Below are 18,891 nucleotides of genomic sequence, written 5' to 3'. Positions count from 1 at the left end.
AAACAGAAATTAAACAGAGACACAGTGAAACTATTAGATTATTAACCAAATATATTTAACAAATATATACCGAATATTTCCACCTAAAACAAAAGGATACACATTCTTTTCAGCATCTCATGGTACTTTCTCTGAAATCAACGATATAGTTGGTCACAAAACAACCGTCAACGAATATAAGAAGATTTAATTAATCCCATGCATCATATCAGATCACCATGAACTAAGGTTGGTCTTTAATAACAACATAAATGACAGAAAGCACACATACCCATGGAAGCTGAACAATGCTGTACTCAAATGATAATTTGGTCGGGGATGAAATAAAGAAAGAAATTATAGACTTTCTGGAATTTAATGAAAATGATGACACATCATACGTTATGGGACTCAATGAAAGTAGTGCTAAGTGGAAAATTCATAGCACTAAATGCCCTGGCAAAAATGGAGACATCTTATACTAGCAGCTTAACAACACACCTGAGAGTTCTAGAGCAAAAAGAAGCAAACTCACCCAAGAGGAGTAGAAGACAGGAAATAGTCAAAGTCAGGGATGAAATCAACCAAATAGAAACAAAGAGAACAAAACAAAGAATCAACAAAACCAAAAACGTATTCTTTGAAATAGTCAAGAAGATAGATAAATCACTAGTCAAACTAATAAAAGGGACCAGAGGCAGTATCAATATTAAGAACATCAGAAATGAAAAGGAAGACATAACAACAGAAACTGGAAATTCAAAAACATCATCAGATCTTACTACAATGCATATACTCAACAAAACTGGAAAATGTAGATGAAATGGATGGTTTTCTCTGCAGATACCACCTACCAAATTTAAATCAGGAGCAGTTAAACTTTCCGAACAGGCTGATACCTCTTAAGGAAATGAGGATCTAGAAAATATCCTGAGCGAGGTTTCTCAGAACTAAAAGTACATACATGGTATGTTCTCACTAATAAGTGGTTACTAGGCAAAAAAAGTACAGAATACACAAGATACAGTCCACAGAAATCAAAAGAGTCAGCAAACTGAAAGGTCCAAGTGAGGGCACCTCAGTCATACTTGGGAGAGAGAAGAAAGCAACTACAAGGAGTATGGGAGGGAGGGACAGGTGACAAAAAGGGGATTGGCATGGTCTGACAGGGGAACGTGATCTGGTATTGGGTGGAAATAAAGGACTGAAGCCGTGAGGGCATGCAGAAAGAATGGAAATAGGCAACCTCCAGAGTAGGGCTGTTAGGTAGTCCCTCTAGTATGTACCAGAGACCTGAGAAGTTAGGGACTCTGAGATCTCAAAGGGGGCACCTTAGGTTAAACACCCAACAATAGGGAGAAGAAACATATTGAACCTACTTCAAGATTAAATACAGGGAATCAAGTGAGGGATGGGGTTGCTATCACACAGTCAAAACTCTGAACCATAATTCTTCCTGTCTGAAAGAACTGCAGGCATGGAAATGGAGAAAAGCTTGAAGACAACAAGGACCTGTGACAGGTCCAAAGTGGGATCCAGCTCAAGGGGAGGCCCCAAGCCCTACACCATTACTGTGGGTATGGGGTGCTGACAAAAAGGGAATTATCATGACTCTCCCCGGAAAGATCTAACAAGCAGCTGAAAGTGTTGGATGCAGATATGTGCACTCAACCAATGAACCCACTTAACCCCTCCGGTTGAATAGGGAAAAACTGGAGGAAGCTGAGGAGGAGGGCAACCCTGCAGGAGGACCAGCACTCTCAATTAACCTGGACACCCAAGATCTCTCAGACACTGGATCACAAACCAGGCAGCATACACCTGCTGAGATGAGGCCTCCAACACATGTATAGTAGAGGACTCTTGGGTGTGGGTTCAGTCAGAGAAGATGCACCCTCAAGCAACTGGAGGCCCAAGGAAGTTTAGAGGTCTGGTGGGTTGGGTGGGATGGGGACATACTTGTGGATGAATGAGGTATGGGATGTGGAGCTGTTGGGGCACAGGGTGGAAATGGAGGGGAATAAAATCTGAACATTGAAAATAAATACATTAAAAATGTATATATTTTATAAAACAAACAAACAAACCTACATGGCATCATATAAACAGGTGGCCCAAATTTGTCTGTGTTATAAACACTTGGAAATTCCTCTTCCTGGACATTGGGTCTCAGTGCCACTGTGGTGTTCTCCAACAGCGAGTTACCTAGGTCCCTAAAAGAGAATACCCCATTAAAACTTAAACTAATAAATAAGTGTAAGAATTTCTCATAAAAAACAAACAAAAAACCCAAAACAAACAAACAAAACCTTAAATCCTGGCTTGATGGACGGAGCCCACCTTTAATTCCATCACTTAGAAGACAAGCATGCAAATCTCTGAGTTCATAGTCTGTCTACAGAGCAAGTTCCAGGGCATACAAGCTCAGGTAGTGAAGGGAATGGATAATAGAAACCTGGTGATAATGTAATACAACAAGGGTGTCATGTTCCAGCCGCAGCATGCAACAGAACTCAACAGCTTTGGCCATGTGGCTCTTTCTTTAGAGTCCGGAATAGAAGAAACTACTGGGAAAATTAAGGGTGATTAACTGGAGCTAAGAAATTAGTGGTAATTAAAAAGAGATAAGCATCACTCAGATGAATACTTCTGGGAATTATTTTCTGAGAGCACAATGAACCTGTGTTCTAGAGATAGCCAAGGTTGTACCTTGTACTATGGCTTTACTTGGTAATTTGTAAGAGTAACCTAGGTCATACTGGTTTTGAATGCTTGAAGGGGTCATGAAAAGGAGTTGAGGCTTGGAACCATTAAGAGAGCCTGGAAAGGCTAGGTGAAACCTAGACGATGTGGAAGACCCTTGAGCACTGGAGATGCCAATACCATGGGATGATCACCAAGAACAACTGCAGCAGTGGAATGGAACAACCTGAGCTTACAGTGCTACAGATGATGGCAGAGCTGGAAAAAGTGACCCAAGTCGTTTAGAGGACCCCAGATGATTATGTATGGTTCCTAAACATTAAAAAATGAAGCTATAACATTGACACTGCCTTGGAAACCAAATATGTTCAAGATGCCAGAGCCCTAGTCTATCTTCTCAGGAAAGCTGCTAACAGGGAATGGAAGCAGTCCTTGAGGAAGAAGTTTCTTATAGTCAACACAGATAAAAAAGGAGTTGGAAATCTGAAGACTGCATTGACATCAGATAGAAAGATTCAGAGTTTGGAGTTTGCCCAGCTGGTTTCCTGTCTTCCTTTTGGGATTACATTTAAGTGATTCAAGGAATCTCAGAAGAGATTTTGAACTTTGAATTTTTAACAGTATTGAGACTATGGGTCATTTGAAGTTTGACAAAGTGTATCTTTGCATTTGGCTATGTTCAAGTTTAGACCCCATAGACTTATGTTTGAATCAGCCTATGGGGGCCAGGGTGTGGAATCTGGTGGTTTGTATATGCTTGGCCAAGGGAATGACACTATTTTGAGGTTTGAACTTGTTGAAGTAGTTGTGGCCTTGGAGTAGGTATGTCACTGTTGTATGGGCTTTAAGACCCTTCTCTGAGCTATCTGAAAGTGAATATTCTTCCAGCAGCATTCAGATGAAAATGTAGAACTCTCAGCTCCTCCTTTACCATGACTGCCTAGATGCAGCCACTTTTCTGCTTTGATTATACTGGACTGAACTTCTGAACCTGTAAGCCAGCCCCGAATAAATGGTGTTCACTTATTCGGTTACAAGGCTTGCCTTGGTCATGTTGTTGGTTCACAGCAGTAAAACCCTAACTAAGATAAATGTACTCCCTCCTAAATATTGTAGGATAAGGCTGCATGATAAGGAATACACTGAGTTTTTGTGACTTGCACTAAGAAGAGAAATAGGTTTGGGACAGATTTGTGATCAAGAAAAAAATATTCATTCTAAGTCATGTCCAAGGATGAGGCCATAGGTGTGCACTAAGATAACAAGTTCATATGATGCAGTTCCTTTGAACTTATAATGACCTTATAATACATGGCTTTGAACTTACTATCAACATCCTTTTGTAACTCCCCTTTTGTGTAACATTTTATCTTTGAGAGAATTTTATAAAAGACTTTTGTCTACGAAGATATAAAAAAGCTGAGAAAAAAATAAAAGTGCCAGTTGTGGCTCAGCTCTATCAATCAAATATGTGTGTGTGTGTGTGTGTGTGTGTGTGTGTGTGTATTTGTATATGTATGTATAAATGTTTTATATGTGTATATATGCTTGTATATATGTATGTATATTGAATGTATGTCACTATGCATGTGAACCTGGGAAATTAATGAAACAGGTGGTAGGGACCAGGCTAATGTGTGTGTGTGTGTGTGTGTGTGTGTGTGTGTGTGTGTGTGTGTGAGATAAATCATGAGTTCCTGTCCTACTGTGACTTGATTTGTGCTCTATTTCAAACCAAAAGTGTGATTAAGTTTTGGTATGATCCAATGAAAGGAACTGAGTAACTGTTTTGAAATTTTGAATTCTGAAATTTAGAGTTTTTGTTTTTTTTCTTTTTTATTTATTTTTTCTTTCAAAAATTGGGCAAATCATATTCTCAGGAACAAAATAATATAACAGTATATTTCTCATTGGGGTCAATTGTTCAAGTCTCAATTCAAACTTTCACATTTTATTGTGTGAAAATTTCACATTTCCCACTAGTTGCTTCTTCCTATGGGACACCAATGGAAACACACAATAGATAATCAGCACTACACATTATTTGCTATAGGATTCACAGGGTTCCACATTGGGTAGAAAGATTCTCTTGTGTTCTGTATTATTTTTGTACCATGTGATTTTTATGTCTTTTTCTTTTACTATTTTTTATTAGATATATTTCTTTACTCACAACTCAACTGTCATTCCCCTTCCCAGCCTCCAGTCCACAAGCACCCATCCCTTCCCCTCCTGCTCTCCCATACATCCCCTCAACCGTCCCACAACACTCCCCTGCACTTGGGGTCCAACCCTGGCAGGACCAAGGGCCCCCTTTCCACCGGTGCCCCAACAGGGCTACTCTCCGCTAAACATGCTATTTGAGCCCTGGGTCAGTCCATGTACAGTCCTTAGGCAGGTCCAGGTCCAGGTCTAGTCCCTGGAAGCCCTGATTGTCTGGCATTGCTTTTCCTATGGGGTTGCAAGCTCCTTCAACTCTTTCAATACTTTCTCCAATTCTCCCCCAAGGGGGTCCTGCTCTCAATTCGGTGGCCTGTTGGCAGCATCGAACTCTGTATTGGACATGTTCTGGATGTGTCTTTCAAGAGAAATCCACATGGAGTTCCCTTCAGCATGAACTTTTTTTTTTTTTTTTATTAACTTGAGTATTTCTTATATACATTTCGAGTGTTATTCCCTTTCCCGGTTTCCGGGCAAACATCCCCCTCCCCCCCCCCCTCCCTTTGGGTGGTCCCCCCCCCACCCCCCCCCCATTGCCCCCCCCCCCCCCCCAGTTCCTCGGGGTTCAGGATTAGCAGGACCCAGGGCGTCCCCTGCCACTGGTGCTCTTACTAGGATATTCATTGCTACCTATGAGGTCAGAGTCCAGGGTCAGTCTATGTATAATCTTTAGGTAGTGGCTTAGTCCCTGGAAGCTCTGGTTGCTTGGCATTGTTGTACATATGGGGTCTCGAGCCCCTTCAAGCTCTTCCAGTTCTTTCTCTGATTCCTTCAACGGGGGTCCTATTCTCAGTTCAGTGGTTTGCTGCTGGCATTCGCCTCTGTATTTGCTGTATTCTGGCTGTGTCTCTCGGGAGAGATCTACATCCGGCTCCTGTCAGCCTGCATTTCTTTGCTTCATCCTCTTGTCTAATTGGGTGGCTGTATATATATGGGCCACATGTGGGGCAGGCTCTGAATGGGTGTTCCTTCTGTGTCTGTTTTAATCTTTGCCTCTCTATTCCATGCCAAGGGTATTCTTGTTCACCTTTTAAAGAAGGAGTGAAGCATTCACATTTTGATGATCCGCCTTGAGTTTCATTTGTTCTAGGCATCTAGGGTAATTCAAGCATTTGGGCTAATAGCCACTTATCAATGAGTGCATACCATGTGTGTTTTCTGTGATTGGGTTACCTCACTCAGATGATATTTTCCAGTTCGACCATTTGCTCATTTAATTTCAAAAGTCATTGTTTTTGATAGCTGAGTAATATTCCATTGTGTAGATGTACCACATTTTCTGTATCCATTCCTCTGTTGAAGGGCATCTGGGTTCTTTCCAGCTTCTGGCTATTATAAATAAGGCTGCGATGAACATAGTGGAGCACGTGTCTTTTTTATATGTTGGGGCATCTTTTGGGTATATGCCCAAGAGAGGTATAGCTGGGTCCTCAGGCAGTTCAATGTCCAATTTTCTGAGGAACCTCCAGACTGATTTCCAGAATGGTTGTACCAGTCTGCAATCCCACCAACAATGGAGGAGTGTTCCTCTTTCTCCACATCCTCGCCAGCATCTGCTGTCACCTGAGTTTTTGATCTTAGCCATTCTCACAGGTGTGAGGTGAAATCTCAGGGTTGTTTTGATTTGCATTTCCCTTATGATTAAAGATGTTGAACATTTCTTTAGGTGTTTCTCAGCCATTGGGCATTCCTCAGCTGTGAATTCTTTGTTTAGCTCTGAACCCCATTTTTTAATAGGGTTATTTGTCTCCCTGCGGTCTAATTTCTTGAGTTCTTTGTATATTTTGGATATAAGGCCTCTATCTGTTGTAGGATTGGTAAAGATCTTTTCCCAATCTGTTGGTTGCTGTTTTGTCCTAACCACAGTGTCCTTTGCCTTACAGAAGCTTTGCAGTTTTATTAGATCCCATTTGTCGATTCTTGATCTTAGAGCGTAAGCCATTGGTGTTTTGTTCAGGAAATTTTTTCCAGTGCCCATGTGTTCCAGCAGCATGAACTTTCTAGCCTCATCAATTCCATCTAGTTTTGGTGGCTGTATTTATATGGGTCACATGTGGGACAGGCTCTGAATGGCCTTTCCTTGAGTCCCTGCTCTAAACTTTGCTTCCACATCCCCTCCTATGGATATTTTTCCCCTTTTAAGAAGGTGTGGGAGCATCCACAGTTTGGTCCTCCTTGTTCTTGAGCTTCCTGTGATCTGTGGTTTGCATCTTGGGTAATTCGAGCTTTTAAGCTAATATCCACTTATCAATGAGTACATACCAAGTGTGTTTTTCTGTGATTGAGTTACCTCACTCAGGATGATATTTTCTAGTTCATTCCATTTGCCTATGAATTTCATGAAGTCATTGTTTTTGATAGCTGAGTAGTACTCCATTGTATAGATGTACCACCTTTTTGAATCCACTCTTCCATTGAAGGGCATATGGGTTCTATCCTGCTTCTGGCTATTATAAATAAGGCTGCCATGAACATAGTGGAGAATGTGCCTTTGTTATATGTTGGAGCATCTTTAGGGTATATGCCCAAGAGAGGTATAACTGAGTCCTCAGGTAGTGGAATGTCCAATTTTCTGAGGAACCTCCAGACTGATCTCCAGAGTGGTTGTTCCAGTTTGCAATCCCACGAACAATGGAGGATTATTCCTCTTTCTTCACATCCTCACCAGCATCTGATGTCACCTAAGTTTTTAACTTAGCCATTCTGACTGGTGTGAGGTGGAATCTCAGGGTTGCTTTGATTTGCATTTCCCTGATGACTAAGGATGTTGAACATTTCTTTAGGTGCTTTTTGGTCATTCAATAATCCTCTGCTGCGAATGTTTTCTTTAGCTCCGCATCCCATTTTTATTTCTTTTTTTTTCTTTTTCCAGATCTGAGGACCAAACCCAGGGCCTTGAGCTTGCCTAGTCCCTGACCAGAAAAAAAAAGAGGGGAAAGATACACATATGCATACCATGATCACCATCACCCCACAACCACAAAAACACATCTGCCCATGCAAAATATGAAACACTGTAAGGTCTTATACTAAAGTTAACATTTCCTTCTAAAGAATGACTATGACTGAGAACAACCAAACTACAAAACTTGACAAGTCTAGTACCCCAAATTTTGGTAATTCAAACACTTTCTAAATAAAATTCCACATGTCAATCAAGACCTCATGGTCTAGGAACAAAGGGCAATCTGTATTTTGTTATGATTACATAGTGTTCATCTATAATGTTTGATGTTGTAAGTCTTTAATAAGGATTTTCCCAGACTCATACACAGTCATTATTAAACACACAGTGTATTTTGGTTCTAGGACCATATTGAAATACCTCTGGCTTTAGAACATAAACTTGGTCAAATGAACACTCCTGATTCAAATCTGTCACAAGAATATTCCTTTAGATAGTGTAACACATTAATTGCTGTTCAGCACTGCATATTGAGTGCCAGCCCAACAGTCTGAACTCTTCTGGGTTTTAGGAAATGATAGATGTAATTCCTCTTTTTTCCTTTGTAATGAGGTAAAGTAACATTTGATATTCAGACTTCTATGTGGTCAATTTTCAGACTAATGAACATTTAAAAGTTTATATTCAAAAATCTATGGAACAATGTCTTATTAAGATTTCTAATCCTAGCATTTCTTTTTCATTAATTCTAATTAGCATTATAGTGCTATATAATGTGAAGGATTATAAAATATCCAGATGTTAAAATGTAAATCAACTCATGCTTCAGTGTGAGAAATGTTGATGGAAACAATGCCAATACAGCAATGAATGAAGTCTTAGGATCTGAGTTGTTGTTCTCTCCAGATGTCTCTAGTTATGAAAAGCCTGAATTATACTCACTGCTACATCCTATCTGCGAAGAAGCATGCACAGATGTATGTCAACTACAAACACTGCATCAAGTGGCCAGGAGAGGGAGCAATAATACAGGCAGAGAAAGGCAAAGTGCCCTGTTCTGACAGTCTCAGTATTTAACAACAATATGAAGCCAGCATCATTTACACAGGGATTTATTTTATCTGGTGTCCTTGCCTCTTAAAATGAACTTCCTTGTTCTGTTGTGTGCTTAACATACACTATGGGAAAATAGAAAGATGCTCTGCATACCAAAACCACTGGAGTAATCCTCTGAATTTTAGGTAAGGTTATTGGACAAATCAAAGAAACAGATGGTTGTATATAAATACCCACTTTTCATTTAATATATGACAATACTAAATAGGGAGCTTTTGGTCTTTAGATCTGAAAACTGAAAAAGACAATGTGTTTTCTGTCCTCTCTATTAATATTTTATGAGTGCTTTTGATCTCAGTGGAAAACATTGTGAAGACCCCGTCTCCAGCAGTAACTCTAGGGTAATGATGACTATGAAGAGTTTGTCAGAGCATTGGAATAATGTGATTTTGAAACACAACAAAACAAACACAAACAGAAAGAGTCTCCAAGTTTCCACATCATTATACTTCCCTGACCAACTCCGGGTCCTCTTAGCATTAGTGGCAGAGGATCAGAAACAGACAAATTTCACCTTTGACATCAGCAGCCTCCAGTTTTAAAGAAGCTTCAAATTGCTTCTGTGAACAAGTAAACAGTTTACATTCCACATGGACACATATCAAAGCATTAACCACCTAATGAAGTAGAAATGAAGTTGTGTTTCCTCATGTGCTCCTTTTGGTGTTTGTTGAATTTGGAGTTTTTCTCAAACTGAAGGCATATTATAAGCATTTGGGGCAAGAGAATGTGGAAAACTCTTCTTGCAACTGAATTCTCTTTCATCTGCATTAGCACCAGAATTACAGACTTGACAGAATTATAGCTCTCCTGTTTGGTGAACAGTCACTCCTTCTGTGTAAAATAACTCAGAATGACAGGAAGCCAGATCATGTTAGGAAAATCCTGGTAAACCAATTGAAAGGTTCTTCATTACACAGCATCATTTGAAAAGATAGTTATAAGGAAATTTGACACTGATGTCTAATCAAAAGCAATGCAAAAAGCAAAAATGCTGCAATCCACAGGGACTGTGTATACCAGGAATAAGAAAAAAATAATCTTGAAACAAATTCCAGTCTAGAGTTTCAATCGAAGAACAAATGCCTCCTAATAAAGGAATCTGAATCAAATATTATACATAAAAGACAGTTAAGGTTAATTAGTAATTGAAAAATGAATGGATTATTTTCATGTCTGTGCATGTGAGTGTGCGTGTGTGTGCGTGTGTGTGTGTGAGTGTGTGTGTGTATGTGTGTGCTTGCGCATGTGCATGTGTATATTAAGGGAAGGTTGGAGATAAGTGTCTATCTATAAGGTGTTTATAAAGAGGGTTGAATAAGAGTAAGATAAAATGAATAAAATGATCAAAGAACTAGTAAAATATTATAATTATATTTGAGAAATGTTTTTGATAATAAAAGGTTCAGCGTCTTATGATCAATGTTTTAAAAACAAATACCTTTCTTTGTAGGTATGTGTGAGTATATGTATATATGCCTGGATATATACATATAAGATAAGGTTTGTCTATGAGAGCTAATATGATTTTTGTGTAACCTCATTTTATATTATAGTTTCCAAATCTATTCATTTTCCTGGAAACTCCAAGCTTTATGCTGGAATAAATTCCTGTGTTGTATATGTGCTATATTTTCTTCATTTAATCATATTTGTGGACATCTATGCCAGTGCCACTGCCGTGAAAAGGTGAACAATAAGCACATACATCCAAATTTCTCAGTGGTATGGTATAGAGATCTTTTAGTACACACAGAAGAATACTGTGACTGAGTCATATAGGAGTTACATTTTTAGTGAATTGAAAAATGTTAACTTTATTTCCAAATTGCCTGTATTAGGTTGGGTTGCTCACCAATATTCTGGGAATTAGAGCTCTTCTTTCCTAAATCTATATCAACGTATGTGATAATTTTTGATATTAGTCATTTTAATTTGTATTTTCCTGATGACAACAAATGATGAACATATAAAAATACTTACTTGCTATTAGAAACATATACATTTTAAAATTCTGTCTTATTTATGTGCATACATGTGTGTCTGTGTACATTCATGCCATATGTGCAAAGGTATCCACAAAGGCCTGAATACAGTTTTGCATCCCATTTCCTGAAGCCCGAGTTTCAGTTGATTATGAACCACTTACATGTGTGCTAAGAACTCAGAGTTTCTAGAAGAGTATCAAGTGCTTTTGACTACTAAGCCTCTTCTCTAGACTTTGCTCATATAAAAACGTATGAAGTTACAGTTGTATGTTATATGATGTGATATATCTATGATTGGTTTTATAATTTCATGAGCCCAACTTATAATTTTAACAGTACTCTACAGTACCATTTAGGCACAAAGGATTATATGAGAAATATTTAGAGTATTTATCATGAACTAAGGAATGTGAACATTAAAAAAGGACAGAAATAGGTACCTTAACTGCAGATCTTCAACTTTCTCTCCTGTCCTCCAAATCCAATCCCCCAGGACTTATCCTCAGTGCTGTTGCAGACCACCAGCTGAGGCATTCCCTGCTTCTCTCCCTCCTTCTCCAGAGATTCACACACACATCTTTTCCTATAATGACCCTATCCCATTCAACCTGATTACCCAGCTCCCAAGTCAGCAGGCTTTTTATGGGAACCTTTCAGCAAAGTCTGCAAGGGAGGTAAATTACATAGACTAACTGAAGTTCTTCACTCTTTCTCCGCTCCAACAGATCATATCCCTAAGTTTCATTTCCAGTTAGGTATGTGATTAGCTGTTTTGGCACTTCCTCATTCTCTGCCCCTATTCCAGGCCTCTAAACAGATTCTGGGGGACCACATTTTATTCCTCACCCCATGGACAACTTTATCTTTTACCCTACTACCCAATCCTCATTCCTAATTTTCAGAGGCAAATAATAAGATATTTTTGATGGAAGGCCTGTGGTAACATCAATCAGGACTCAAAAGAATTTCCCAACAGAAAATACAACTATCACACTCTATTTTTAATCAGAAAGAACAAATAAAAGCATATACCCAATAAAGACAAGACCAGATATACTCACCTAGAATTACAATTTTGCCAATCCCTAGATACCTAGACATTAGTGTAAAAATACAACCATTAGCAGCCAGTACAACATGTTTCCAATAGAACTCTGCAGCCCAACCAAAGGAGGTCACTAGTATTGCAAAATAGCAAAATCATAAGGCAAAAACTCTAAAACAGCCTTTACAAATATGATAGAGATCTTGAAAATGAAAATGAATAAATGCCTTAAATAAATCTATGAATAGAAAAGTGAACTGTGGTAGGAAATGAATAAAAGGATCAACAAAATAATAAGAAAAAAATCTTACCAAAAATAGAAGGCAATTCTTTTGTACAGGAGGTAGAGAAAATATATATAAAACAAAAGAGATTGGATGAGGAAAGAAATCCCATTTGGTACATAATACTCAAGACACTAAACATATAGAACAAAGAACATTAAAAGATCCAAGAGGAAAACAAACTAACATAAATGCCGACCTATTAGAATGGGACCTGACGCAGAACCCGTGGGAGAGATACCTTACCGACTGGTCAGGTGGGCACTCCTGAGGCTGCAGAGCAGAAGAGACCACCAACACTGCCCACCCCTGCCCACATCCCTGGCCCAAGAGGAAACTGTATAAGGCCTCTGGGCTCCCGTGGGAGAGGGCCCAGGTGAGGCAGGAGCCCTGCCTCAGACACCGCCGGAACCTGAAGGAAACAGACCGGATAAACAGTTCTCTGCACCCAAATCCCGTGGGAGGGAGAGCTAAACCTTCAGAGAGGCAGACACGCCTGGGAAACCAGAAGAGACTGCTCTCTGCACACATTACTGATTCCAGAGGAAAACACCGGAGGCCATCTGGAACCCTGGTGCACGGAGGCTCCCAGAAGAGGCGGCGCAGATCTTCCCGGTTGCTGCCACCGCAGAGAGCCCGTGGGCAGCAACCCGCGAGCGAACTTGAGCCTGGGGACCACAGGTAAGACTAACTTATCTGCTGCAAGTGACTTGCCGGTGGAATCGGGACAACAGAGGCAGAATCCCCAGGACCAGGGGCACGCCCCAGTGTTTACCGAAGTCCCACACCCCGGATCCCGCCCGCAGCAGCCTCTGCTCCCAGAACCCGTGGGAGAGATACCCACCACCTGGTCAGGTGGGCACTCCTGAGGCTGCAGAGCAGAAGAGACCACCAACACTGCCCACCCCTGCCCACATCCCTGGCCCAAGAGGAAACTGTATAGGCCCTGGGCTCCCGTGGGAGAGGGCCCAGGAGTGGCAGGACCCCTGCCTGAGACACCGCCGGAACCTGAAGGAAACAGACCGGATAAACAGTTCTCTGCACCCAAATCCCGTGGGAGGGAGAGCTAAACCTTCAGAGAGGCAGACACGCCTGCGAAACCAGAAGAGACTGCTCTCTGCACACATTACTGATCCCAGAGGAAAACACCGGAGGCCATCTGAACCCTGGTGCACGGAGGCTCCCCGGAAGAGGCAGCACAGATCTTCCCGGTTGCTGCCACTGAGAGAGCCTGTGGGCAGCACCCCCGAGAGCAACTTGAGCCTCGGGACCACAGGTAAGACCAACTTTTTCTGCTGCAAGTGACCTGCCTGGTGAACTCAAGACACAGGCCCACAGGAACAGCTGAAGACCTGTAGAGGGACAAAACTACACACACGAAAGCAGAACACTCTGTCCCCATAACTGGCTGAAAGAAAACAGTAAAACAGGTCTACAGCACTCCTGACACACAGGCTTATAGGACAGTCTAGCCACTGTCAGAATTAGCAGAACAAAGTAACACTAGAGATAATCTGATGGCGAGAGGCAAGCGCAGGAACCCAAGCAACAGAAACCAAGACTACATGGCATCATCGGAGCCCAATTCTCCCACCAAAACAAGCATGGAATATCCAAACACACCAGAAAAGCAAGATCTAGATTCAAAATCATATTTGATCAAGATGCTGGAGGACTTCAAGAAAGACATGAAGAACTCCCTTAGAGAACAAGTAGAAGCGCACAGAGAGGAATCGCAAAAATCCCCTGAAAGAATTCCAGGAAAACACAAACAAACAGTTGAAGGAATTAAAATGGAAATAGAAGCAATCAAGAAAGAACACATGGAAATAACCTGATATAGAAAACCAAAAGAAGAGACAAGGAGCTGTAGATACAAGCTTCACCAACAGAATACAAGAGATGGAAGAGAGAATCTCAGGAGCAGAAGATTCATAGAAATCATTGACTAACTGTCAAAGATAATGTAAAGCGAAAAGCTACTGGTCCAAAACATACAGGAAATCCAGGACTCAATGAGAAGATCAAACCTAAGGATAATAGGTATAGAAGAGAGTGAAGACTCCCAGCTCAAAGGACCAGTAAATATCTTCAACAAAATCATAGAAGAAAACTTCCCTAACCTAAAAAAAGAGATACCCATAGGCATACAAGAAGCCTACAGAACTCCAAATAGATTGGACCAGAAAAGAAACACCTCCCGTCACATAATAGTCAAAACACTAAACGCTCAAAATAAAGAAAGAATATTAAAAGCAGTAAGAGAAAAAGGTCAAGTAACATATAAAGGCAGACCTATCAGAATCACACCTGACTTCTCGCCAGAAACTATGAAGGCCAGAAGATCCTGGACTGATGTCATACAGACCCTAAGAGAACACAAATGCCAGCCCAGGCTACTGTATCCTGCAAAACTCTAATTAATATAGATGGAGAAACCAAGATATTCCATGACAAAACCAAATTTACACAATATCTTTCTACAAATCCAGCACTACAAAGGATAATAAATGGTAAAGCCCAAATATAAGGAGGCAAGCTATACCCAAGAAGAGGCAAGAAACTAATCGTCTTGGCAACAAAACAAAGAGAAGAAAAGCACACAAACACAACCTCACATCCAAATATGAATATAACAGGAAGCAATAATCACTATTCCTTAATATCTCTCAACATCAATGGCCTCAACTCCCCAATAAAAAGACATAGATTAACAAACTGGATACGCAACGAGGACCCTGCATTCTGCTGCCTACAGGAAACACACCTCAGAGACAAAGACAGACACTACCTCAGAGTGAAAGGCTGGGAAACAACTTTCCAAGCAAATGGTCAGAAGAAGCAAGCTGAGTAGCCATTCTAATATCAAATAAAAACAATTTCCAACTAAAAGTCATCAAAAAAGATAAGGAAGGACACTTTATATTCATCAAAGGAAAAATCCACCAAGATGAACTCTCAATCCTAAATATCTATGCCCCAAATACAAGGGCACCTACATACGTAAAAGAAACCTTACTAAAGCTCAAAACACACATTGCACCTCACACAATAATAGTAGGAGATTTCAACACCCCACTCTCATCAATGGACAGATCATGGAAACAGAAATTAAACAGAGATGAGACAGACTAAGAGAAGTCATGAGCCAAATGGACTTAACGGATATTTATAGAACGTTCTACCCTAAAGCAAAAGGATATACCTTCTTCAGCTCCTCATGGTACTTTCTCCAAAATTGACCATATAATTGGTCAAAAACAGGCCTCAACAGATACAGAAAGATAGAAATAATCCCATGCGCATATCGGACCACCACGGCCTAAAGCTGGTCTTCAATAACAATAAGGGAAGAATGCCCATATACGTGGAAACTGAACAATGCTCTACTCAATGATAACCTGGACAAGGAAGAAATAAAGAAAGAAATTAAAAACTTTTAGAATTTAATGAAAATGAAGGTACAAATATACCCAAACTTATGGGACACAATGAAAGCTGTAAAGCAAGAGGAAAAACTCATAGCGCTTGAGTGCCTGCAGAAAGAAACAGGAAAGAGCATATGTCAGCAGCTTGACAGCACACCTAAAAGCTTCTAGAACAAAAAAGAAGCAAAATACCCAGGAGGAGTAGAAGGCAGGAAATAATCAAACTCAGAGCTGAAATCAACCAAGTAGAAAAAAAAAGGACCATAGAAAGAATCAACAGAACCAAAAGTTGGTTCTTTGAGAAAATCAACAAGATAGATAAACCCTTAGCTGGACTAACGAGAGGACACAGAGAGTGTGTCCAAATTAACAAAATCAGAAATGAAAAGGGAGACATAACTACAGATTCAGAGGAAATTAAAAAATCATCAGATCTTACTATAAAAGCCTATATTCAACAAAATCTTGAAAATCTACAGGAAATGGACAATTTCCCAGACAGATACCAGGTACCGGGTTAAATCAGGAACAGATAAACCAGTTAAACAACCCCATAACTCCTAAGGAAATAGAAGCAGTCATTAAAGGTCTCCCAACCAAAAAGAGCCTAGGGTCCAGACGGGTTTAGTGCAGAATTTATCAGACCTTCATAGAAGACCTCATACCAATATTATCCAAACTATTCCACAAAATTGAAACAGATGGAGCACTAACAATTCCTTCTATGAAGCCACAATTACTCTTATACCTAAACCACACAAAGACCCAACAAAGAAAGAGAACTTCAGACCAATTTCCCTTATGAACATTGACGCAAAAAATACTCAACAAAAATTCTGGCAAACCTAATCCAAGAGCACATCAAAACAATCATCCACCATGATCAAGTAGGCTTCATCCCAGGCATGCAGGGATGGTTTAATATACGGAAACCATCAACGTGATCCATTATATAAAACAAACTGAAAGAACAAACCACATGATCATTTCATTAGATGCTGAGAAAGCATTTGACAAAATTCAACACCCTTCATGATAAAAGTCCTGAAAGAATAGGAATACAAGGCCCATACCTAAACATAATAAAAGCCATATACAGCAAAGCAGTAGCTAACATTAAAGTAAATGGAGAGAAACTTGAAGCAATCCCACTAAAATCAGGGACTAGACAAGGCTGCCCACTCTCTCCCTACTTATTCAATATAGTTCTTGAAGTTCTAGCCAGAGCAATCAGACAACAAAAGGAGATTAAGGGGATACAGATCGGAAAAGAAGAAGTCAAAATATCACTATTTGCAGATGATATGATAGTATATTTAAGTGATGCCAAAAGTTCCACCAGAGAACTACTAAAGCTGATAAACAACTTCAGCAAAGTGGCTGGGTATAAAATTAACTCAAATAAATCAGTAGCCTTCCTCTACACAAAAGAGAAACAAGCCGAGAAAGAAATTAGGGAAACGACACCCTTCATAATAGACCCAAATAATATAAAATACCTCGGTGTGACTTTAACCAAGCAAGTAAAAGATCTGTACAATAAGAACTTCAAGACACTGAAGAAAGAAATTGAAGAAGACCTCAGAAGGTGGAAAGATCTCCCATGCTCATGGATTGGCAGGATTATTATAGTAAAAATGGCCATTTTACCAAAAAGCTATCTACAGATTCAAATGCAATCCTATCAAAAAATACTAATCCAATTTCAAAGAGTTAGACAGAACAATTTGCAAATTCATCTGAATAACAAAACCCAGGATAGCTAATACTATCCTCAACAATAAAAGGACTTCAGGGGAATCGCCATTCCCTGGAACTCGTTGTATTACAGAGCAATAGTGATAAAACTGCATGGTATTGGTACAGAGACAAGACAGATAGACCAATGGAACAGAATTGAAGACCCAGAAATGAACCCACATAGCTATGGGCACTTGATTTTTGACAAAGGAGCCAAATCCATCCAATGGAAAAAAGATAGCATTTTCAACCAATGGTGCTGGTTCAACTGGAGGTCAACATGTAGAAGAATGCAGATCGATCCATCACCTGTACAAAGCTTAAGTCCAAGTGGATCAAGGACCTACATCAAACCAGAATATACTCAAAATAAGAAGAAAAACTAGGGAAGCATCTGGAACACATGGACACTGGAAAAATTTCTGAACAAAACACCAATGGTTTATGCTCTAAGATCAAGAATCGACAAATGATCCATAAACTGAAGTTAGACAGCAAGGAGACAAAATAACCCTATTAAAAAATGGGGTTCAGAGCTAAACAAAAGAATTCACAGCTGAGGAATGCCGAATGGCTGAGAAACACCTAAGGAAATGTTCAACATCTTTAGTCATCATGGAAATGCAAATCAGGGTCAACTCCCACATCACAACCACCATTTATCTCAGAACTGATCCCTTTGAAAAGTCCCAGTTTCATTCCAAAATTTGAAAATTATACTGCTCATTCTTTTCCTCTGGCCTCCCACAATATCCTTTTCCTCCTCCAGAGCGACTTCACATCCACACCGGTCCTCCTTCCAACCCATGGTCCATGGGCTCTCCTGCCTCCACCTGAAACCTTCCCAAATAGCTCCCAGCCTGGCCACATAATCAGTCAAACCTCAAACTTTTTTCAATTTTTCAGGTCATCCACTCACCTCTTCCTCTTCACTGAGCCTTCATTTTTCCAGACTCTTTCACATGTTCAGTCTCTGTAGGCTGCTGGCACATCCTCAAACAAGAAAAATCAATCAATATGTTGTTAAGGTTCAAAGAAAATTTTGTTGGGTCTCAATTGTATATTGCATGGTGTTCAGTCTTGTGTTTCATCTCACACACACTTCCAAGCATCCCACTTTTTGAGACATCCAGATCAGCAAACATCATGTTGACTTAAACTTCAGTCTTCTGCTAAACCAAATGAATTCAAATATCAGCGCTTCCCAGTCCATCTCTGTTCTTTTTTTTCATGCTTTTCAACACTGAAGCACCTCCACCTCGTGTTTGATTCATTAAACTGTTAATTCATTCTATTTTTATATTTATTCTTCATTCTTTTTTGTTTTCATGTAAATATTTTCCTATTTTGATTTCACTAAAGGGGGTGATGAATTTCAACCTGCTTGGTGTTCTTGCAGTATTTCTGCTTAGGATTGAAATTTCACTTCTTTTGTTGCTTCCTCTAAATAAGTTAGGATAATCACAATAACAAAACCAGCAAG

Source organism: Rattus rattus, chromosome 5 (genome assembly GCF_011064425.1).
Source record: "Rattus rattus isolate New Zealand chromosome 5, Rrattus_CSIRO_v1, whole genome shotgun sequence".
In the NCBI taxonomy this organism is placed as follows: domain Eukaryota; kingdom Metazoa; phylum Chordata; class Mammalia; order Rodentia; family Muridae; genus Rattus; species Rattus rattus.
The sequence above is the reverse complement of the archived record's forward strand: the minus strand, read 5'-3'. Positions refer to the sequence as shown.